Raw genomic sequence first — 25,487 nt, forward strand, 5'->3', positions numbered from 1 at the left:
TTGAGGCGGCCTCGTGTAGTGTGTTACTTAGCATCTGAAGCAGTGGGTGTTCTGTGTACCTTCAACACAGTACACACCAATCGTTTTTGGCTGATTTCCTATCTTGCTGCTGTGTAGTGGTTGTTGTCTGTGCCCTGACTGCAGTATACACCACTATATTCACCTCACCTATATAGCTAGTGATCTAGCTTTAACCACTTAACAACTGCCCATTGCCGATTAAAGGCTTCAGGGGGGTTGTTTAACTCTGAGAGGCCGTTAATTAACGGCCTCCCAGAATTCTGCTCTCGCGTGCCCCGAGGTGTGCGCACTCGAGAGCATCCGTGACCGCCGGGTCGCATCACGGATCACGGTAAATGGCCGCTCATAGCGGCCGTTTACCACGTGATTGCTCCGTCAAATGACGGAGTGATCACTTGGAAACAAACCGGCGTCATGTTATGACGCCTGTTCCTCCCTCCCCTCTCTGTACCGATCGGTACAGCGGAGGGGAAAGAGACCGGTGTCAGCAGCAATGTGGGCTGCATCTGCAGTGCCCACATCGCTGCTCACCGAATTTAACCCCTCAATTCCCTGCCAATACTCTGCAATACCAGTGCATACTCTGCAGTACCCTGCCATTACTCTGCAGTACCCCGCCATTACTCTGCAGTGCAGTACCCTGCCATTACTCTGCAGTGCAGTACCCTGCCATTACTCTGCAGTACTCCCCATTACTCTGCAGTAACCCCCATTACTCTGCAGTACCCCCCAATACTCTGCAGTACCCGCCATTACTCTGCAGTACCCCCAATACTCTGCAGTACCCCCAATACTCTGCAGTACCCTGCCATTACTCTGCAGTGCAGTACCCTGCCATTACTCTGCAGTACCCCCCATTACTCTGCAGTAACGCCCATTACTCTGCAGTAACGCCCATTACTCTGCAGTACCCCCCAATACTCTGCAGTACCCGCCATTACTCTGCAGTACCCCCAATACTCTGCAGTACCCTGCCATTACTCTGTAGTACCCCCCAATACTCTGTAATACCCTGCCATAAATTGCCATTCCCAGCCATACTCAGAGATACCCAGCCATACTCGGTGATACCCTGAAATACCCAGCCATAGACGCCCCCCACCCCTCACCGCCCTCCGGTGCTTCTACCAACTCGCCAGTACGATCAAAGCCAGAATCTTTTTTTTTTTTTTTTTTTTAGGCTTCCCAGCCTAGAGGTGAGATGTGGGGTCATATTGACCCCCCAGATTTCACTGTAAAGAGGACCTGTCACCCCATATTCCTATTACAAGGGATGTTTACATTTCTTGTAATAGGAATAAAAGTGATCAAAAATATATTTTTGGGGAAAAAAATGTCAAACTAACATAAATAAAGTAAAATGAACAATAAAAAAATAAAATAAAAATTAAAGCGCCCATGTCCCCATGTGCTCGCATGTGCCACACATGTGAGGTATCGCCGAGAATGTTAGAGCGAGAGCAATAATTCTAGTCCTAGACCTCCTCTGCAACTCAAAACATGTAACCAGTAAAAAAAAAATTAAAGCGTCGCCTATGGGGATTTTTTATGTAGCGACGTTTGGCACCATTCCACGGGCATGTGCAATTTTGAAGAGTGACATATTTGATATCTATTTACTCAGCATAACTTCATCTTTCACTTTATGCAAACATTGGGCTAACAAGTGGTTAATAATAGAGCTTGCAGTCAGTAGTGTTAGGAGATAGTGCGTGCTGTCTGCGTGCTCTGTACCCAGTACATACCGCTATAATATAGGGCAGGCCCCTACTTTCAAACATCCAACTTACAAACATCTTCTACTTGCAAACGCAAGGAGACAGCAGCAAGTGAGATGAAAAAAGATGGACGACAAAACAAATTATACAGGGGTGATAACCCTTCCCTATGTTTTCCAAAAAGCTTAAAGATAGTTTTTTTGACTGGAGCTACACTTTAAAAATGTACCGGTTGAAAATGACAAACAGATTCAACTTAACACAACAAACCTACACAGTCCCTGTCTTGTTTGCACCGCCTGTATACTGCTGTTCTGAGTATATAGGGCCTGGGGGCCACACGCATTTCCTTTTTTTAATATGGGTACGGGGTTCCCCTTAATATGCGTACAAGACCCAAATAGGCTGGTAATGGGCAGGGAGGGCTACCCATGCCATGTTTCTCAATGATTTTCAACCATATTGCAGGAACCAGATATAACATTAAAACCGCAAGCAGTTTTAAATGGAGTTATTTCCGTTTAATGTCATTTTGTGCAGGGACTGTTCTAAACACGGGAAACACGTGGCACTTCACAGGCATACTACAGACACCCCCCAGGCACCATATTTAAAGGAATATTTCACTTTTTTTTTTTTCACTTTAATTGTCATTAAAATCAGTGCTCCCGCCAAAACTGCAGTTTTTTTTTTTGCAGTGACCCATGTCCCCTGAGGCAGGAGGCAGGTCCCCAAACCCTTTTTAGGACACTATCTTGCATATTAGCCGTTAAAATTAGCACTTTCCAATTCGAACGTTCGAGTCCCATAGACTTCAATGGGGTTCTAACGTTCGTACTGAACGCGGGGGTCGTTCGGCTCATCCCTACACAGAACCACATTTTCAGAGGCTTAAATGTAATTGGACAAATTAATACAATCTTAAATAAAATGTTAATTTTCAATATTTAGTTGAGAATCCTTTACTGGCAATGACTGCTTGCAGTCTGAAAACCATTGACATTACCAAAGACTGGGTTTACTCCTTTATAATGCTCTGCAAGGATCTAACCACAGCTGTCTTCAATTGTTCATTGTTTGTGGCTCTTTCTGTCTTTAGTTTTGCCTTCAGCAAGTGAAATGCATGCTCAATTGGGTTGAGTTCAGGTGACTGACTCGGCCATTCCACTTCTTTTTCTTCAAAAGCTCCTGGGTTGCTTTTGCAGTGTGTTTTGGATCATTGTCTATCTGTACTGTGAAGCGCCGTCCAATCAACTTTGCTGCATTTGGCTGAATCTGGGCTGCCAGTATATCTATAAACACTGCAGAATTCATCCGGCTGATTCTGTCTTCTGGCACATCATCAATAAACACCAATGACCCAGATGAAATTTTGTGCTTTGGATCATGAGCTGTTTCAAGCCTTCTCCACACTTTTTTCTTCCCATCATACTGGTACAGATTAATCTTAGTTTCATCCGTCCAAAGGATGCTTTTCCAGAATTGGTCTTGCTTTTTAGATGTTTTTTGGCAAAGTCTAATCTGGCTTTTCTATTCTTCAGGCTTATGAATGGTTTACTCCTTGTGGTGAACCCTCTATTTTTTCTTGTGAAGTCTTCTCTTGATTGTAGACTTTGACAATTATACACCCACCTACTGGAGAGTGTCCTTCACTTGTCTGGATGTTGTGTTTTTTTTTTTATTTACCAAAGAGAGGATCTTGCTATCATCCACCACTGTTGTCTTCCGTAGATGTCCAGGCCTTTTTATATTGCTGAACTCACCAGTGCATTCTTCTTTCTTCAGCCTGTACCAAACTGTTGATTTGGCCACTACTAATGTTACTGCTATCTCTCTGATGGATTTGTTTCATTTTTAAAGCCTTACAATGACCTGTTTTACTTGCATAGACAGCTCCTTTGAACGCATGATGTAGGTTCACAGCAATAGATTCCAAATGGAAATACCACACTTAGAATTTACTCCAGACCCATCACCTGCTTAATTGATGAGAAAATAAAGGAGTAGCCCACACCTGGCCATGAAACAGCTTTTGATTCAATTGTCAAATTACTTTTGGTCCCTTGAAAAAGGGGGATGGCTATTTGTAAGAGCTGTAATTCCTAAACCCTTCCTAAACTAAAATTGTGTCCGTGTCCAAATATATATGGACTTAACTGTATTTGAACACAAGACAGCATAATATTGTGCCCCAGGAGGATGTAAGTTTTTACGAAACATGTCGGGCTGTTTGTGCTGATACCACCACGCTTAGAATATTCCCTAGCACGGGTGTATATTTGTTCTTAATTTTAACCGTTTTTTTATGCATATTTTTTATTTGTTAGAATTGGACCTTTTCGGTCATACCTTCAGTCTGTTGTACATTTATTTTATTTTAATAAATCTGCCGACTGCTTAACGGTACATTCACGATCTGAGTCCTCTTTTGTCTTTCCCCTTTCCCTCACTCGTGGCCGGGAAGCCCGAGCATTTTGTGTTTCACTGCAGGTTTGTGTATTGAAAAACCTCGGCATCTGATGATTCATTGGAGAACCTTCGATAACTCCAGATATCCAGAGTGATCGGACGGTCACCTTGCCTTTCTTTTGCCTTTCTCTACGGTGACCAAGAGGAGAAGCAGGACGTACAATGGTTTCCGGAACTTTTCGATCCAGGCTGATAACCTTCGAATGATCCGCACGTACTCACGCCCTCAGTAGTTTGTCGGAACGGAATACACACAAAAGAACCCTGCAGAGGGCTGTCTGCTCGCGCCAACGACTCCGTTGGTTTGGAGTCCACCCATTGCAGTAAGGGTCAAACCTTCTTCAGATTTTGATGCGATAGTGACAAAGTTAGGAAGGTTTCACCAAATTCATGAAAAAGGACTGACTTTCCCGTTTGTTGTTTTTAGTTGGAACTGAGATTTCTTAAATTACAAAGACTTCCTTTTTCTTGATTGAATTTTTCACATGATGTTTTATTTGATTTGTTTGTATTTTTTATAGAATTGGTATTGAGTTTTATTACTCTTTTCACTTTAGCTTTCACGTAAAGTCAGCGCAACTTTATGTATAATTTTTTTTTTACAGCATAATATTGACCTTGGCAGAAAGGCACATATCTTTCAAATTTCCTCTTCTAGGTTGACAACACAATGCCTTTGCTGAACTGAAATGTCAAGAAATGGTGTTAACCTCAAATTTGTAGGTGTTCTAAACTCAAGGGGAAAATAAGACTGAAGCGTGCATAGGACAGCTCTGAATTTCAGACAAGAGCAACCGTTTTTTTTTTTTTTTTTTTTTGCACTTGTCTCATGTCAGTTGGAGGAATAGCGCCCCAAGTTCCAGATAAAGACAAGCAAAGGGCTGCGTCCAGCCCTTATGCAGTTTAGAGACAACTGGTCTAAAGGACATAATGAAGAAAATATGTGAACTAAGTGACGGTGTTGTCATGATTGCTGGTGCTAGGTACAATGGTTGCTGTATCTCAGAAACTGCTGATGTCCTGGTTTTCTCAAAAAATGACAGAGTAGTTAAAAAACATAAATCATCCAGTAAACAGCTATTCTGTGGGGAAAATACCTTAATAATGAGAGAGTACACAAGAGAAAAGCTAGTCCTGTTTAGGTAAATAGAAGTCCACTACTGTTCTAAAAAATACTCATCAAACCATTGATGTGTAGAAGGTCTTCCTTACCACTTCAGGTTGCGCTCTTGTCAGCTACAAACAGGAAAATGAGTTAGCAAAGGACATGAGATAACCAAGTGGATCAATAAATTGACAGATGACTGGAAAATGGTTGCTTGTTTTAGAAATCTCGATTTTGATTATTTCTAAAATTCCCACAATGATAGAAAGTAATCCCCTTATATTACTGTATTATGTGCCTCCCTGGAACCCAGAATGACCTGGCGATATGTATTTAAACTGTAGGAGTATCACTGCTCCATGCCACATTACTTTTTATCATTGTGGGTATTTTAAAAATAAAAATTGGTTGGCCTATGATAGTTTCTTTGTCTGTTTTTTGGCATACTTCATGTGAATTTTGAGCATCTTGTTCACATAAAGTTCCTGAGGAGATCCAATCAGTAAAAGGAAAAGGGGACAAAAAAAGGGAGTGACATACCCTGAGCGTATATTGGAATTCCTATATATAAATAAGGGCTCAACAGACATTGGTGAGTGAGACCTCCAGTGGTGGTCTCCTGATGGGTGGGAGTGTGGTGGAAACACAGAAGGCTGCCTTGGAGAACGAACTGAGCACCAATCACTGTAAGCCCTTGTACACACGGTCGGAGATTCCGACGGAATGTGTCCGATCGGACCGCTTTGTCGGATATTCTGACTGTGTGTGGTTACATTGGACTGTTTCCGTCGGAATATCCGACGGACCAACTTTTCCAACAAAATGCTCTGATCGGACATACTCCGATCATGTGTAGAGTATTCCGATTGGACAAAGTGCCACGCATGCTCAGATCAAATTCCTACACCAAAGCTATTGGCTACTAGCGTGAACGTAGTCCCGTCGTAACAAAATAACGTAATCACGTCGGATTTTTCGACAACTTTGTCCGACCGTGTGTATGCAACAGTTTCGGACAAAATTCGGACGGATTTGATTGTCGGAATCTCCGACCGTGTGTACAAGGGCTTAGGAATATTTGCAATAATCGTGTGTTGGCAGTAGTCACTTTATTAACTATTTGTGTGTTGGCACTTTTTTGGGCACTTGATGCACTTTGCTATTTATGCACTTGTTATTGTTGGTCAGGTTTGGGATTTATTAGAACATCATTGGTTCACATGAAAATTTTATTGGACACATTAAGTATTGGATAAGTATCTGCTCCATTCTGTTTTATAATCTAGTTAACATGGTGTATTAAGTAATGTACACGGTTTAGAGCAGCTGCTGTCCACTAAGTAATTCAGTTCACATCTCTTCTTTTGAAAATGTTACACATTTATTTTGCTTGTATCATTGTGCAGGTGATCACATTATTGAAGTCCAAAAGAATACCTGAAAAAAAGAAAGTATAGTGGCAACCATTGCTGTCCTATTTACTGAGATTCTAGAAGCCTTTAGCTTCAAAGCCACAGGCCCTAAATAGGCACACTTTAAATTAATATCAGAAAAATATTAGAATTCCTTATTTCTATACATTATCCAGGACAGAGATTCAAAAAGAATATATACATCTGCCTGACACATCAAAGGGTCATAGTATGGACAGACATGTTATGACCACTCAAAGATCTTTTTTTTTTTACAGATATGCAAAACACGTGCTTGGATCGCGAGAGCACACACAATTATGTTTGTGGCGCAAGAGAATGATATCAGACCTCAACTATTAGCTACACATATGGCGATTTAATGCAATATCATGAATATTTATGTAATTAATCCATAAAGAATTTATATTTGTGGAATTGATGGTTGATCTGACACAATCAAATGCCTCTGGTGAATAATTCAGTGAATCAGTTCTGTAATGTATCTTTTCAGAATACATCTGCAGATAAGCATGTGCCACATTCCATTTAATATGAAATAATACTGTAAGTGCTCTATATTAGGCTTATTTAATATTCGCTTTATACATGGTACACTTTGAACTGCTGTGTTATTGTTATCTGTAGCTTTGGAACTAAATCTTTTTGTCACATGCATTGTTTCCAGTGATCAGGCTATGGGCATTCAAATATTGCAAGCTTCACTGACCTCTGTAGCTGCACTTAGAGATAAGGTTGGGGACTTCCCCTACCATGGGTTCAAGAGTCACAGTCCTGGTGAATTTATGTGCTGAATTTTTTTTTAAATCATAATGAGCTGTGCGGCCTCTTAACTATGGCCATGGATGTGGGAAGCTGACTGTGACTTCCTACAGCTTTACAGCGGGCCCCCCCACTACACATGTGTGACTCGCGCTGCACTTTGTGAATGGACCTGCAGCCTCCTGGGACATGTCCCAGGTTACAGGGAAGGAGAGGGAGAATCTTCCTCTTGGATACCCTAGGGGAGCGGGTACCCACTACAAAAAAAAAAAAGAAAACTCTAAAGGTGCTAGAGGAGAGGGGAAAGCGGAGAAAAAGTGTAACTTCCATTTTCAGGTGAAGTTCCGCTTTATTAAATTGGTTGTAAACCCTGGTTAAAAAACAAAACAAAAAAAACCCTGCAAGACAAAGGCATAGTGAGCTAGTATGCATAGCATACTAGCTCACTATGAATTACTTACCCAAGACGAAGCCCCCACAACCGTCCTTGTCTCCCCCTCCAGCCAGCGGCATCTCTCCCAGGGGGTACTTCCGAATATCGCAGGTCCAGCGCTGTGATTGGCAGGAGCTGCGATGACGATACTCCCACACGTGCGTGCGGAAGCCCTTGGTAATGGCACACAGACTGTTTGCCCCGGTGCACATGTGCCGATGTCAACGGTACTTGCAGGGGACAGGGGATATCTCCTAAACCGTGCAGGTTTAAGAGATATCCTGGATAGCTACAGGTAAGCCTTATTATAGGCTTACCTGTCGCATAAAGTTGTTGTAATGAGTTTACAACCACTTTAAGCAATTATAAATAAATACATTTGACAATAAGCAATCAGAAAACGAGCTCTGTCAGAATTTGCACAGGCAACATAACAGAAAAAAGACTAGACTTTCTGTCTCTGTTGTTAATGTTCTCCATTAAAAAAACAAACAAAAAAAACTTGAAAGTACTGTTATTCTGTTCCACAATACCCATCCCAACTGGGGAAGTTTGTTAACACCAGATAATCCAGCATTTAAGTGCATTTAGCCACACAAGTAAAGCATCCTTGGAAAGTTTCAACCCATACATTTTGATCAAGCCAACAAACATCTCATCTGACGTGGTTCCAGTGGATGCTCAGTTTGTCCATGTGTGGTGATGTCATGTGTACTGGGAGTACACAGTAAGAGTTCTTTAAAAAAAAAAATCGAAAATCGAAAAACAAAAGCCTGCATAGATATAAAAAAAAATGGGGAGATTTGATGGACCACTTGGCCTTTTTTCTGCTGCCTCTCTTCTATGTTTCCATGGTCAACATGAACTGTTTCCCAGTGAAAAATGTCTGAAAAGATACATTTTGTTCAACTGCCACCTAGATTTGAAGATTGAACCCTTCTTTCCCTCGGGCCATTACCAACCTGCTGCAAAACATTTTCCTCCACCAGTCATCCATGGCAATCTGGTGAAATTAGATTGAGTACTACCTCAACAATAGGGATTTTTACAATTGGCATTGAGGGGTAGCCCAAAAACGGGTAGCAGAGGGGAGCTGTCGTTGGAGTAAGGAAGAAGGCAAGTGTCCTTCTACTAGGCTAAATGAGCATTTTACCTTTGCTGTCAAAGGGGTGCACAAACTAGTGAGGTTTTGGAGATAAGGCATCCATACTGTCTATAAAAAAAAAATGGTATGCCCAATGTTACAGATAAGAAATGCATGACTTCTATCTGTGGCATTAGAAGACAGTAAAGAGTTTTATTGAAGAAATTGAAATTAAAATTAAGGTAAATAATAAGCTAGTTAAAGTAATTGTAAAGTTTTTTTACTTATTTATTTTTCAATAATAAATATGTCATACTTACCTCCTCTGTGTAATGGTTTCACACAGAGCACCCCCAATATCCTCCTCTTCTGGTGTCCCCTGCTGGTGCTCCTGGCTTCTCCCCCCTGCTGAGTGTCCTATGGGGGTAATCATGCGTGCTCGATCCCAAGCTGCTTGCGTCTATTCAGACACACAGCATGGTCCAGCCCTGCCCCACTGACAGATTTTGATTGAAACCGCAGGAACCAATGGCTTTGGCCACTCTCAGCTAAGCCTCTGAAAGAGAATGCATTAAGGTACAAACAAAAACTTTTACCTTCACAACCATTTTAGGCTAAAAGTGATTTCTCTGTGAAGGTGAAGAGGTCCATCATCTTAGAACACTGAGGACTCAAAGAGTCTGGATAGGGTATAGAGGTGGCACCCAGTGGGCATGTTCTTGAAAGCTTGCCAGTGTTCAATAACCTAAAGTTAGAAGCCCATAACCTAAGGTCAATGAATACTTTACAAAAAAGGAGTCCACTGCCCCCAACTATAGCTGGCCATTGCAGCAAGGAGCATTGGAAGGCAACATATGATAGAAAAAAAAAACAAGGATAAGTCCAAGGAAAACGATGGAGGGCAGATGGACTGAAGGTAGCCCATCCCTTCTTAAAGGAACAGGCGCACACAGCACATAGCACAATGGCTGCAAAGGTGTCAGTACGTTGCCTGAACAATATAAAGACTAAACCCCTACTTTTAACGCATGCTGTTAGAAAGATTGATTCAGTTGTCTGCGAGCTGGTCGGTAAGTAAGCTTGGAGTTTTCCTTGGATTTATCCTTGGCTTTTTTTCTATCGTATGCTGCCTTCCAATGCTGCTTACTGCAATGGCCAGTTATAGGTGGGGGCAGTGGACTCCTTTTTTGTAATACTGTTATATTGGTCAGGCAACACACCTTTGCAGCCATTGTGCTATGTTCTGGGTGTTCAGTGTGCCCCTGTACCATTAAGAAGGGGTGGGCTCCCTTCAGTCCATCTGCCCTCTATCTATCCATCAGAATGCATGTGCTTCCATTGTGGAGTCACTCATCAGTTAGTTATAGGACTACAGATACCAGGATGCCTTGACAAGGCTCTGTAGCTTACGCATGTATTTACAAATGTGTGCAGACTAAACCCCTGTTTTAACGCATACTGTTAGACAGGTTTTCCTTGGATTTTTCCATGACTTTTTTCTATCAGTGAATACATTGCCTGTGTCCTGTACTGTACAATTAAGCTATGTAGATATATACATTTAAATACATGGAATTTACAGTTCTACTAATGTCCAATTATGAATTTCTGAAAGAGAACATTTTCTTTTCTGTAGAATACAAGAAACCATCAGTCAAATCTGCTTGCACGTCTTTCCGTAACCAAGACGTTCAAATATTACCACGGCTGACCGCCATTTGATGAGATTGCTTAAGGTACACGCAATATCATAAATCCAAAAGGCACCACTGAGCAGCAAATAGATTTTAACACATAATAATGGCATATTAGCTCCATTGCATGGAGTTATGCACACTGTCCACTTACACAAATCAATTATACTTGATATATGACACTATGTGGTCATGGTCAAAACAACTTACTGAAACAGGAAGAAATAACATACGCCAATGTCACCTTCACTTTAGATTTACGTAAAATGACAGCTCCTCTGAAGGAATTAGGAAAGCTAATATTTTCTGACCACAGGGCTCTCTGTGTAACTGGTCCATAGATTAATATTTTTTTTTATATATTGGTAAGATCTTCACAGGGGAGGACATGCTTTAAAGCATGTAATACATGTCATAAAGACTAAATACAGTTGCAATAAAAATGATGTGAACCCTTTTGGAATTATATGGATTTCTGCACATAAAATGTGATCTGATCTTCATCTAAGTCACAACAATAGAAAATCACAGTCTGCTTGAACTAATAACACACAAATAATTAAATGTTACCATGTTTTTATTGAACACACCATGTAAACATTCACAGTGCAGGTGGAAAAAGTATGTGAACCTTTGGATTTAATAACTGGTTGAACCTCCTATTTGCAGATTAGACGTGCACAATGGTCAGGAGTAATTCTTGACCATTCCTCTTTACAGAACTGTTTCAGTTCAGCAATATTCTTGGGATGTCTGGTGTGATTCGCTTTCTTGAGGTCATGCCACAGCATCTCAGTCGGGTAGAGGTCAGGACTCTGACTGGGCGTATTTTCTTCTGTTTAAGCCAATCTGTTGTTGATTTACTTCAATTCTTTTGGTCGTTGTCCTGTTGCAACACCCATCTTCTGTTGAGCTTCAGCTGGTGGACAAATGGCCTTAAGTTCTCCTGCAAAATGTCTTGATAAACATGGGAATTCATTTTTCCTTCGATGATAGAAATCCGTCCAGGCCCTGATGCAGCAAAGCAGCCCCAAATCATGATGCCACCACCACCATACTTCACCGTTGGGATGAGGTTTTGATATTGGTGTGCTATGCCTCTTTTTCTTCACACATAGTGTTGTTGTGTGTTTCTTCCAAACAACTCAACTTTGGTTTCATCTGTCCACAGAATATTTTGCCAGTACTGCTGTGGAACATTCAGGTGCTTTTGTGCAAACTGTAAACGTGCAGCAATGTTTTTTTTGGACAGCAGTGGCTTCCTCTGTGGTATCCTTCCATGAAATCCATTCTTGTTTAGTGTTTTATTTCTCCTAGATTCACTAACAGGGATGTTAGCATATGCCAGAGACTTTTGTAAGTCTTTAGCTGATGCTCTTATGCCGCGTACACACGACCGGACTTTTTGACAGCAAAGGTCTGACGGAACGAGTCCATCGGACAATTTGATCATGTGTGGGCTTCATCGGACCGTTGCTTGCCAAAATTCTGATGGACTTTAGAAATAGAACATGTTTTACATTTTCTCGCCGGAACTCTGCCGGGCCGAGAAATTCGTGTGTGCGTATGCTAGTCCGAAGGACAAAAACCGATGCTAGGGCAGCTATAGGCTACTGGCTATGAACTTCTTTATTCTAGTTCGGTCGTATGTCATCACGTTCAAATCCGTCAGACTTTGGTGTGATGGTGTGTGTCCAAGTCCGTTCATTCAGAAAGACCGCTGGAACCCTGCCGAAAGTCTGTCGGGGAGACTGTCGGACATAGTCCGTCAAAAAGTCCAGTCGTGTGTACACGGCATAAGATTCTTCTTCACCTCATTGAGCAGTCTGTGCTGTGCTCTTGCATTCATCTTTACAGGACACCCACTCCTAGGGAGAGTAGCAGGAGTGCTGACCTTTCTCCAATTATAGACAATTTGTCTTACCATGGACTGATGAACAGCAAGGCTTTTGGAGATGCTTTTATAACCCTTTCCAGCTTTATGCATGTCAACAATTCTTAATCGTAGGTCTTCTGAGAGCTCTTTTGTGTGAGGCATCATTCACATGAGGCAATGCTTCTTGTGAAAAGCAAACCCAGAACTGGTGTGTGTTTTTTATAGGGTAGGGCAGCTGTTACCAACACCTCCAATATCATCTCATTGATTGGACACCAGCTGGCTGACACCTCACTCCAGTTAGCTCTTGGAGATCGCATTAGTCTAGGGGTTCACATACTTTTTCCACCTGCACTGTGAATGTTTACATGGTGTGTTCAATAAAAACTAGGTAACATTTAATTATTTGTGTTTTATTAGTTCAAGCAGACTGTGATTTTCTATTGTTGTGACTTAGATGAAGATCAGATCACATTTTATGACCAATTTGTGCAGAAATCCATATCATTCCAAAAGGGTTCACATCATTTTTATTGCAACTGTATCTTATAATCAGCCTTATTAGTAAGTAGTAAAGAGTGGTAGTCTGTAGAATTATTATGTAGTTATATTGAAAGATTTCTTGAATTCTCACTGTCTATTGGCTGAACCTAAGAAAAAGAACTTAAATGTCCCCTAAATATGGCATACAGCACTTTGAAATTAACGATATAGATGTTTAGACAGGAAATTAAGGGTATTTGCCATACATTCGTTTACTCCAGGAATCAAGGTTCTCATGACACTGTACAAATAGTGATGATCAGACAAGTCTGAGTTTGATTCATGAGCAATTTTACAATCCAAATGGATGTAAACCCACTCTCATCCTTTCTAAACTACTGCAATATTGGTTATCTAGAAGGATATACATGCCTCCTGCATGTATACTTATCTGTCAAATGTCTCCCATCTGTCTGCTATGAGACCCGAAAAACTGCAGATTTTGTGGGTGGGTCTGTTTTCCAGGGCTCAGTGGGTGGAGTCATGATGTCAGTAGACTCCCCGCCCACCTCTACACTCCCCTTATCAACATGCATTTTCTCATGTGTATTTCTTACACTGAACTTCTGCTATGATCACTAACATCCAGTCAAAACCCAGAATAGCCCCCACATGACTTCAGCATGCCAAATCATGCTGAGGTGTGGAACAACAAATCCTTGCAGAGCAGCAGAAGAAAGGAGTGGGAGGGAATTAAAAAATAATGCATGTCTCTTAGGCTAGTGCATGAGATATGTAAATCACCTGTCACTCACAGCAAGGGGGAGGATTTGACAAAGTTTTTCTCTGTTCGTCAAGATTTATCTCACTGAACAATAAAAGCTGATTGCTCAGAGCTGGATTAACTCTTTGTGGCAAGACTGGGCTCAAATGATGGGAAATCTTATACTCTACATTCTGACATAAAAAAATGGGTTTACATCCACTTTAAGCAATACCCATTGAAGCATGTGTGTGTCTAAGGTGTTGTTTTTTTATTTTTTTATTCTGGGCATTTGAAACAAACATTGTGAAACAAAAGACATGGGAAGCTAGGCACTGCCATTGGGGACATGTATTAGTACTAAAATGTAAACAAAACAAAAAAACAGGGAGAGGGCTTTTTAAGGCAGTTTCAAGGGCAACATTGAAAATATACAAACCCACCATTAAGCAAAGTAAAATACAGACAGGGGGATTTAATAAAGTATTAGCACCAATTTTTTGGCAGTATGGACCTTTAAAATAGCCTGCTCCAGGTTATAAAATCCATGCTATCAGTTTCAGTAGCTTTACTGAAATGTGTGGCAGATTAAGGCAGTTTTTAATAGCACCACGTTTACAAAGTGGTGCTGTTACTGTACCAAATTAAAAAATAATTACCTCTTTTTTTTCTATAACTGGAGGTAATTAAGACCAACACTAAATAGGCTTGCAGAGGCAGGCAGAGTGCCTGTCTTTGTACGCTGGGTAGCAGAGTGGTATGTGAGACACTAGTTGCTCCTTAGGTCTGCTTTCTCCTTGTGATTGACAGCAGGCAGTAGGCTGATCCCATAGCCAATAACAGGATGTCTATTGACTATGGATTTACACACTGCCTGCTGTCAATCACAAGGGGAGTGGACACGATGGGGAAATAGGGTTTGTAAATCCCCATCAGGCTCTGCACACCCTGCTATAAAGTAGAGCTGCACGATTCTGGCTAAAATGAGAATCACAATTTTTTTGCGTAGAAGACAGATCACAATTCTCACAGCGTTTTCATTTTTGTTTTGTTTTTATTAATTGAAGTGTATTTTTTCCCCAAAAATTGCATTTGAAAGACTGCTGGGCAAATACAATGTGACATAAAATATTGCAGCAATTGCCATTTTATACCCTAGGGTCTCTGCTAAAATATATATAATGTGTGGGGGGTTCCAAGTAATTTTCTAGCAAAAAATATTGATTTTAACTTAATAAAGAATTGTCAGAAAAAGATTTATGCCCTGTACACACGGTCGGACTTTCTGACGGAAAATGTGCGATTGGATCTTGTTGTTGGAAAATCCGATCGTGTGTGGGCTCCATCAGACCTTTTCCGTTGGAAATTCCAACATACAAAATTTGAGAGCAGGATCTAACATTTTCCGACAACAAAATCTGATCATTTAAATTTCCATTGTGTGTAGACAATTCCGACGGACAAAGTGCCACACATGCTCAGAATAAATTATGAGGCAAAAGCTATTGGCTACTGCCCTCCTTATAGTCCCGTCGTACGTTTTCTACGTCACCGCATTCTGAACGATTGGATTTTCCGACAACTTTGTGCGATTGTGTGTATGCAAGACAAGTTTCGGTCAAAATTCCTCTGAAAAAATCAGACGAATTTTGTCGTCAGAATGTCCGACCGTGTGTACAGGGCATTAGACTTTAAGTGGTTAAACTTCCTGCATTTACACATTGTTGAAAACCTGGCAGCCAGATTTTTTCTTTACAAACAGAAGTGTATCCCTTTGATCTAAGAAGGAAGCTTGGTTACAATGTTTCATATTAAAAACTTGGCAGACTGCCGGATGTTTTCTTTTGACAGTTGAGAGAGCAGATAAGTCTCTCCACTTGTAATATGAAAGAATCGGCAAACTCTGCAATAGAGATCATTAGAGGGGTTGAATCAAGATTGTGATTTTTTAACGATTAATTGTGCAGCTCTACTACAAAGCTCCTGGGTTGCTGTGCTGTCTGTGTGACAGCTGCAGTGATTAGGAGGGAGCTCAGCTGTACTAACCACAGTGTGCCCCTATGGATATTCGGGCCTCAGTGCACGCTTCAAATAGGTACATGAATCTGGCATCCACACCCTGTGGAGGTATGACAGAATTGTTACTGTTCTTTATTATTTGCCCTGAGTATCTCTTCCTACACAAAATCTTCAGCTCTCCCTAACAGCACAACACACAATGACAACATGACTGTTATGAACCCACCTAGTTATAGGGATTGGGTATCCATTTCTTCAGATTAGGCTATACCATTGTGTTGTTCCTAATATCTGGAGATATTGGCTAATGCCACGTACACACGATCAAACAATCGGGTGGAAAAGTCCAGCAAACTCAAGTCCGCCGGACAATCCCCCCGTGTGTAGCCTCCGGCAGACTTTTTTGACCCGAAAGTACGGCGGACTTAGAAAGTAATTTTGCACTCCAATCTTCCCGCCGGACTTGCATTTCAGCGGACAATCCGGCTGTGCGTATGCCAGTTCGCCGTACTTTTGAGATGAACAGACTTTTCCCGCCTGGAGAAAAGTCCGCTCATTTTGAGTGGGTCTCCAGGTAGGCGGGGCCCGCGAAGGAGACGTCGCTGGCCCCGCCACCTGGTATGGACTTAAAGGGGAACCCCAACGCCGAAAAAAAAAGGGTGTGGGGGTCCCCTCAGGTCCACATCAGACCCTTGTCCGAGCACGCTACCCAGCTGGCCAGGAAAGGGGGGGACGAGCGAGCGCCCCCCCAAGCAGTACCAGGCCTCAACATGGGGGGTGCCTTGGGGAAGGGGGGGTCGCGCGCCCCCCCCACCCCAAAGCACCTTGTCCCCATGTTGATGAGGACAAGGGCCTCTTCCCGATAACCCTGGCCGTTGGTTGTCGGGGTCTGCGGGTGGGGGGGGGGGCTTATCGGAATCCAGGAGACGAGTGGAGGGACGAGTCAACATCTGAAGAGAAGAAGAGAAGAACAGAAGGCGGCGACGACAGCGGCGACAGAAGACCCGGCAGAAGAACCGAAGAGGGGGACAAGACCCCCGAAGTCGGAAGAAGAGGCCGGCGGCGAGGAAGAAAGCCGGGCTCCTCCGCTAGTAAAAGAGCTAGCAGAAGATAGCGGAGGAGTCCGGCGAGAAGACCCCCGAAGACGGAAGACCCCCGGAGCTGTGCAATAAACTATTTTAACCCTTGTGTGTTGTTATTTTTGTACTTTATTTTACAGGTGAATGGGTAGGGATACATTGTACCCCATACTCATTCACATGGGGTGGGGGGCCGGTATCCGGGGCCCCCTTATTAAAGGGGGCTCCCGGATTCCGATAAGCCCCCCGCCCGCAGACCCCGTCAATCAACGGCCAGGGTTGTCGGGAAGAGGCCCTTGTCCTCATCAACATGGGGAAAAGGTGCTTTGGGGTGGGGGGCCGCATGGCCCCCCCTTCCCCAAGGCGCCCCCCATGTTGAGGGCATGTGGCCTGGTACGGCTCGCTCGTCCCCACCCCCTTTCCTGGCCGGCCGGGTAGCGTGCTCGGACAAGGGTCTGATGTGGACCTGGGGGGGAACCCCACGCTGATTTTTTTAGCATTGGGGTTCCCCCTTAAGTCCATACCAGGTGGCGGGGCCAGCGACGTCTCCTTCGTGGGCCCCGCCTACCTGGAGACGTGCTGGAAATGAGCGGACTTTCCTCCGCGTGTGTGGGCGAGTCCGTTCATTTCAAAAGTATGGCGGATAGTACGGCGGACTTAGTACACCGTATTAGTCCGCTGAAAAGGTGCCGTGTGTAGGCAAGTAGCCCGTTCGGAAAGTCGGACGGACAGTCCGGCGGGAAGTCCGCTAGACTAAGTCCGCCGGATAGTCGGCTACGTGTGTACGCGGCATTACAGTTCGCAATTTGGCCCAAATATGAATCTCAGAGATTCACCTCAAACCCATAGTTAAGGCAACTTGAACCTCATCCCTATCTACAACATACTGGATTGGACATGCAGGAACATGCAGGAAAAAGTAAACTCTAAGGGCCTCATTTAGCCACAGGTTCCCGTTAAGGTTTAAATGCCAAAAAAGTCTCAAACACAGGTTAAAATGGACCTTCCAGGACAAAATTTTATTTTTTTAAATTTTCTTCCCCTCTCCCTCTTACATAATCACAGATAGTTTCCATATTTTTTTAACAAACACTTTTTTCCCTTTACTGATAGCATGGTCCCCCATTTTCAGATTCCTTGCCTAATGAAGGGTGATGTATGATCTGCTGTCCGCAGCCTCCTTCGATATCCAAATCACACCAGGATGGAATTTCATTTTGTTTTGATCTTGCATGCCGTTGAAGAACTGTGGCATGTTTATGCAAGATCAAGGGTGCCATCATCAGGTACTGGCTGTAAAAAGGAAGTGACAGCCAGCTCCCAAATATAAAAGACTAAAGATGGCAGCACAGGATGGAACATACGGAAAATAATATACATGGGCATGGGTGAAATTCCTCTTTAAATACATATATGTTTCAGTTGTTTTGCCTGGCACATGAGTTCTATTTTGTCCACCCTTTTTGAGATTTACACAGCCCTGTCAAACAGCAAAGCCATGTTGGTGATCTCAATTTTTTCCACTACAGTTAAGCAATACAACTAGTTCACCTCCCTGTAGCCTGTGATTGGACAGCAAAATAGATATAGCAACAGACAGATAAGAAAGCACTTTGCTTTCTCTTCCTGACAGCATCTTCCTCCTCCCAGCACATGTAGCATAACTAATCGAATCCTAATGCTGCCACTTCCTCTCCTTATCTGGGTTCTACTGTATAGGTGATAACAAGTGGTTGATACAAAGTCATATTAAGTACGCCCACAGGATTTAAAAATACATGACTGAATGTATATATTTTTTAAGTATCTGTTTGGAGTTTAGCTTTAAATAATCAGTTTGATTTAAACTTGATAGAACCCCTAGTAAAACCTGATATCTTGCTGTGTGATGGCAACTTAAAAGTATACTTTGACCCACAAAATTCAAAAATTTGGTTTAGAAATTCCCGACAAAGGTTATTTATTTTTTTTATTCTATTTTGAAGCAATTCTATGAGGACATGGATTGCAAGGTCAGTCCATCTAAATCTCTCTGTGAACTAATAATGCAATGTTAAATCTGTCAGCAAAATATTCATACCTCAGCCCCACCCTTCTATTTTAGAGCAATATACCTCTGAGGTAGGACAGAATAGAATGACTACATCTATCAATAAACTATTAATCGCTTCCTGGACCAGCCGCCGCAGTTTTACTGCGGCAGGTTGGCTCCCCTGCAGGGAAACCACGTAACTGTATGTGGGCTCAAAAGGTCGGGATAGCAGGTGCTAATGCTCGTGGCCATCGGTCTCGATGACCGCCGGCCACGAGCGATTGTAAGCTGGAGACACAGAACAGGGATAAGTGTGTGTAAACACACACTTCCCTGTTCTGTTCTGACAGGAGTGACAGATCGTGTGTTCCTATTAGCTAGGAACCATGATCCATCACTTCCTGTAGCTAGTCCCTCCCCCTTCAGTTAGAATCACCTCCCAGGGAACACAGTTAACCCCTTCACTGTCCTCTAGTGTTAACCCCATTCACTGCCAGTGACATCCTTACAGTAATCAATGTATTTTTAATCATACTGATCACTGTATTAATGGCAATGGTTCCAAAAATGTGTCAAAATTGTCCGACGTGTCCACCATAATGTCACAGTCATGATATAAATCACAGATCACTGCCATTACTAGTAAAAAACAAATAATAATAAAAATGCTATAAATCTATCCCCTATTTTGTAGACGCTATAACTTTTGCGCAAACCAATCAATATATGCTTATTGTGATTTTTGTTCACCAAAAATATGTAGAAGAATACATATTGACCTAACCAGGTTTTTTATATATTTTTGGGGGATATTTATTATAGCAAATAGTAAAAAATAATGCGTTTTTTTCAAAATCGATGCTTTTTTTTTGTTTATAGTGAAAAAAATAAAAACCACAGAGGAGGTCAAATACCACCAAAAAAAAGCTCTATTTGTGGGGAAAAAAGGACGTCAATTTTGTTTGGGTACAATGTTGCACAACCGCGCAATTATCAGTTAAATTGATGCAGTGCCGAATCGCAAAAAGTGCTCTGGTCAGAAAGGGGGTAAATTCTTCTGGGGCTGAAGTGGTTAAACACTAGTTGACTTTCTGACATTAGCATTATGACAATCTTTCCCGGATTGCATATCCAGTTCTGTTTAGGATGTTATTCACTGCCTGAAATTGCCTTTGAAGACTCATGTTTAAGTAAGTGCCATCATTTTATATAAAAAGACGTAAATTTATAAGCTCCATGAAGAAAAAAATATTTTATGTGCCAGCTATTGGGTCTTGGAAAATGATGAGTTGGAATTTCTACCATGTAATGAGATTCAATAATGCAGAAAATGTTAGTGTTCTAGTAGGGGGAAAAGGCAATCAAATAAATAATTACGAAATATATTGCAAATACATCTTTTTATGTGTTATTGTATGGATGTAGCCTGTTTAGCAAGAGAGCAGTAAATCACCGCAACATATGCACCCTCACTGGTTAAATAATCAAGGTCTACTGGTAGAGACAATTTTGATGAAACCGATTATGCAGCCAAAGCTTTTTACAAGACTGACTGTGAAGTGACTCACTGTAATATTTGAGGGCATCCCGATGTCTTTTTAATATGCATCACTCTGCAGGAAAAAGATTACCCACTATTTTCTTTTCTGCTTAATGTAGATACAGGTAAATTACACATTAGACAATAACGCAGCACATCGTAAATCAGCACTAGACTGCCAAAGACTCTTACTTGCTTCATAGAAATTTTAATTTACACCTATTGAGTGTAAATGAAAATTTCCAGGCAGTAAAAAAAAGACGTGTGCCGCAGCTTCATTTACAAATGTAAAGCACAAGTAAGCCCAGTGTATGGTCTGGGATGGCATGTACTTACTGCCAATATGGGGCTATTGGCGTAGTAAATGGCTCTGCTTGAGTTTGATTTTTGTTCAGTTACCATGAACTTAGAGGTGACTGCCATTAATGGGGTGTGAATCTTGTTAAGTCTGGCTGGCCATGTTTCAGTTTATGGGAAAACTACTTTCAAAAAAGGCACGGGAAGCAGGGCACTGCCATGGGGGACATACACCAATGCAAAAATATACATAGAAGAAAGATTTTTCATGCAGTTTTAAGGGCAACATTGAAAATGCCGAATTTAAAAAAAAAACATGCTTGTGAGATGCCTTAAAGTTGTGCATGGTGTTAGGGAACAGTATGATTTTCACTGACAGTCTCAGCGACAGCACACATTAGCTGGCCATATTAGACTATGGATTTCATTGTTGTCTTTTTACATTTAGTTTGGCTTACAAACAGCAGCAGCACTAAATCTGATTCATTCTAGTTTTTGTTTTTAAAAATAGCTTCAGCAGTGTCACATGCTATTTCAACAAATGTTGATAAACCTGGTCCAACCAGCAGATAGAAATTGGCCAGTAGTAATGCTGTGGCTGTCCCTGTTCTCACTGATGCAAACCTGTTCTACCGCTGGCCAATTTCTATCAAACGATGATAAGGCAGTGTAAAACTGGCCACTTTCTCTCTGCTATCACAAGGGATGAACGACATTGCTTATGATAGCATGGACAGTAACAGGTACTCTTTACGGAGACATATGGGGTCTATTAGACCCCAGATCTCTCCTCTGCCCTTAAAAGCATCTGATCAAACTGAGACCAGCTTGATCAGATGCTTTCACAAGCCAGTAATTGCTTGATTACATCCTGGCAAAACTGGAAGTGACAAAATAGTTGCCACTTCCAGTTTCTTAGACCATAGAGATGATCGGGGCGTTGTAGTCCTCGGCCATCTCTACGGTAAGGCGGTAGAACCACCATCTTCAGTCCCGGGCTCCCCCCCCGTGGGATGGAAGAGCACCAAAGGCGGCGTGAGGGAACCCCTCCCTTCACACGTAAAAGCAATTTAGCGGCTATTTAGCTGCTAGAATTGCTTTTACATTTAAGAGCATTACAGGCAGAAAAAACATACATGGATGATGCCTGTAGCTGCAGGTATCATCCAGGTATCACCATTGAAAGGACATCATATAACGTCCTGCAGGCAGGAACTGGTTAAGGATAGTAGGCCTAACTGGTGTATGCTTAACCTTTTATTTCTCTATAAAAATAGGGCAGTGTGGTGAATGTAATTGAGATAATGTAAGATGGATTAGGTGCATATGGTTCTCGTGCTTAGCTTTTTTTTTTTTTTTTAAATATGAATGCTCAGTTTTGGGCACCTGATCAACATGAAATAAAAAGAGAAAAAAAACAACATTTCTATATGACCAGTTACTGCCTGTAACACGATCCGTGAATGTGGAAGAGGATCCTGTGACTGATCAGACTTTCCCCAATGCAGGGGGAGGAAGGAGTGGTTGTATCAGACTTGCAGACTATCTGTACTGCTGTCCCACCAGAAGCTGTTACCATAATTCAGAGACAAAGGAGGAGTCATTCATGCAGTGAAGATTTCTCTAGGATCCAGCTGCCTGCACAGCATGGGACATAGTTCATTAGAGGTAAGTGGTGTGACTAAAGCAGTAGGATTCTTTTTTCTTGCTACATTTTAGCTTGTGTGTGAGGAAGTTGTGGACCATAAGTTCTTCATACCTTGAAGAAGAAATGTTTCTGGGAGCAGGACAGGGTTCCAATCTTCTAACTGATAGATAAAATGTGGTGAATGGTTCCTTGGGGTTAAAGGAATATTTAGTGACAAAGTTGAAGGACTATGCAATTTTATTCAATTGTATCATAGGGGTTAATATACTAAGCCCTTGTACACACGGTCGGACATTCCGACAACAAAATCCGTCGGATTTTGTCAGACGGATCTTGTCAGAAACTTGTGTTGCATACACACGGTCGAACAAAGTTTTAGGAAAATCCGATCGTACGTAACGTGATGACATTATTTCATTACAATGGGACTACATTCAGGCTAGTAGCCAATAGCTTTGGTCTAGGAATTTGAGCTGAGCATGCGTGGCACTTTGTCCGATCGGAATTCTCTACACACAATCGGACAAAGTCCGATCGGATCATGTTGTCGGAAAGTTTTATAGCCCAGCTCTAAAACTTTGTCTGTCGGATATTCCGATGGAAACAGTCCGATGGAGCCCACACACAGTCGGATTATCCGACAACGCCATCCGATCGGACATTTTCCGTCCGACCGTGTGTACAAGGGCTAAAACTGGAGAGTGCAAAAACTGGTGCAGCTGTGTATGGCAGCCAATCAGCATCTAAAATCAGCTTGTTCAATGAAGCGTTGACAAAAATAAATCTGTTAAACATGCTAAATGGGGGCAAGTGATTGAGCACGGTCATCAAGGATATTGTGTAGCCATATGTTTATGATACTTGGTTTGTGGATACCACAAACAATAGGACAACTGCTTGATGCTTGTGCCCTCACTTCTCTGGTTATTCCTACTGGGGGGTCTTGGGGGTCCTTTCTACTGTTACACTGTTTTCTTTTTTGACAGCATCTGTACAGAATATCACAGTATCTCTCCTAATGAAGCATAATGCAAAACGTGTAGAGCTGTGACCATCAGTTTACTACCCATGATCAAACCTTTTGTTGCTTTCAGTGGTATATATACCAATGTTAATGGGTAATACAGTTTTAAAAAAATATATAGCAATTATGGGCTGCCCAGAAATTTCACTGTATAATCATGAGAGATTATACTAAATGTATTTTTTTGTGGCATTTTTACCTTTAAAATGTTGTATATGACTATGTATATACAGTACAATGAAAATAACTAACTATTATCTACAAGGTGTTTTTTTTCTTTCGAGAGAATTTATTTTGGGTGATGGTGATATTGTTATTCTCTGTTATACCCTTTTGTCTATTCTTTATCAGCCTCTCAAAGCATAACTATTTTGTGATTTATTTTATTTTACAGAGCGGGTCTCCTGGATGATTCTGGCTTTGCCAGCTGTTCTGGGGCCCTGGGAGATCTTGTTCGTCTACTCTGGAGGTGTTTCAATATTGGAAAGAACATTGAAGAAGTGTTGTAAAACATATTAACAATGCCTTCAAAGCAAATATTGCATGCATTTTATATACACATATTCCTGAGCATTTAGATGTTCCAGAAAGTCAAGATTTAAAATAATTATGCTCTTGGCAAACAGACCCTAAAATAATGATGAAGTTCAAAGTCTAAATCAGGATATGAACAAAGAGCCAGTTGGCAGGTATCTTGGAATGCACTTCAGCAGCACTCCATGAGAGAGAAGCAGACTCTAATAGAAAAATGGAACACAGAGTGCTTTTAAGTGCAGTAAATCAAGACTTTAATATGCCAAAAAATGGTTTAAAACACTTACAAGAGATGATAAATAAACAGGCTCATCAATGTAAGAAGGGGCGCTGAGCAAGGAAATCTCCCATAACAGTTCTTGCAGTGTGTCTCACTACCAACCAGCAGTGTCAGGAGTGCAGGAAGAATCATCGCCCATAGGGTTATGAAGAAGGAGCTAGTGCACATGCTCCGAAAATGCGTCACCTCCCCGTTTGACGTCAAATCCAAGTGCTTTGACATCACATCCACTGGTCGGTAGTGAAGCATGCTTCAAGGACTGTTATGGGAGATATTCATGCTTGGCGTCCCTTCCTACATTGATGAGCCTGTTTAGTTATCATCTCTTGTAAGTGTTTTTAACCATTTTTTGGCATAGTAGTCTTGATAGACTGCATTTAGAAGTGCCTTCTTTGTGTTCCAGAAATTCAAGTATACCTGGGATTTGGGCTTAGAACAATAATAATAAATAATAATAATAAAAAATAATCCTTGCTGGAAAATGAATTGCACAAAAATAGACCTTGCCACACTCTCCAACAGCAGGAGAGCATATATCAACAGTTAATATGAATCTAAAAATGGAGCAGTTTACTTGTCAATACAGGGGGACTCCAAATAAAGCCAGCCATGGATGGTTTAAATCTTCCTGCTGAACCAACTGAAATTCAAACCATGTATGGGCAGGCTGAATGAACCCAATTTATTTGGTCGATCAACTTGGGTGCAACCAGCCTGCTGGATTTTACGTGCAATATTATCTATACTATACTATAACAGCCGCTAGCAATAACCACTATGTTCTCCTAGCGAGGAGATCCACTGGAGGGATTCCCCTGTCAACACTGCCTGTGCTGATGGGGGAATTGAGCAGTGTTTGCAGGAAATCAATTAATTTAATCTATGGCTGGCCTAAGTTTAAAAATGTCTGCTCAATATGACTTCAGATGCCTGGTTTGATGACAGATAATAATAGCTAACAAAAAGGTATTTGGTGGGGTTTTCGTATTTGTAAGCCGTGATAGATATTGGATTTATTTGTTTGCAATTGTATTTATTTAAAGAGAAAAAAATCTAATAAATAAAATGTGGAAAAATATGTATGCAAAGATCATTACTTGCAAGTGCCTAAGACCTGGTTCACACTGATGTGATTTCATATATGACTTGGGTTGCACTGAATCGCATGACAATGAAAATAACATTGCTTCCAA

The 25,487-nt window shown here is 41.6% G+C and overlaps 1 protein-coding gene across 5 annotated transcripts in view; it reads right to left on the reverse strand.

Moving 5' to 3' along the window:
* The window catches only part of DHRSX (dehydrogenase/reductase X-linked), a 772,860-nt gene that overhangs the window by 138,632 nt on the left and 608,741 nt on the right, over positions 1-25,487 (reverse strand). The window lies entirely within an intron of this gene.

This window comes from Lithobates pipiens, unplaced genomic scaffold (assembly GCF_037356315.1).
Source record: "Lithobates pipiens isolate NorthernLeopardFrog02 unplaced genomic scaffold, aLitPip1_a1.2 Scaffold_16, whole genome shotgun sequence".
NCBI lineage: Eukaryota > Metazoa > Chordata > Amphibia > Anura > Ranidae > Lithobates > Lithobates pipiens.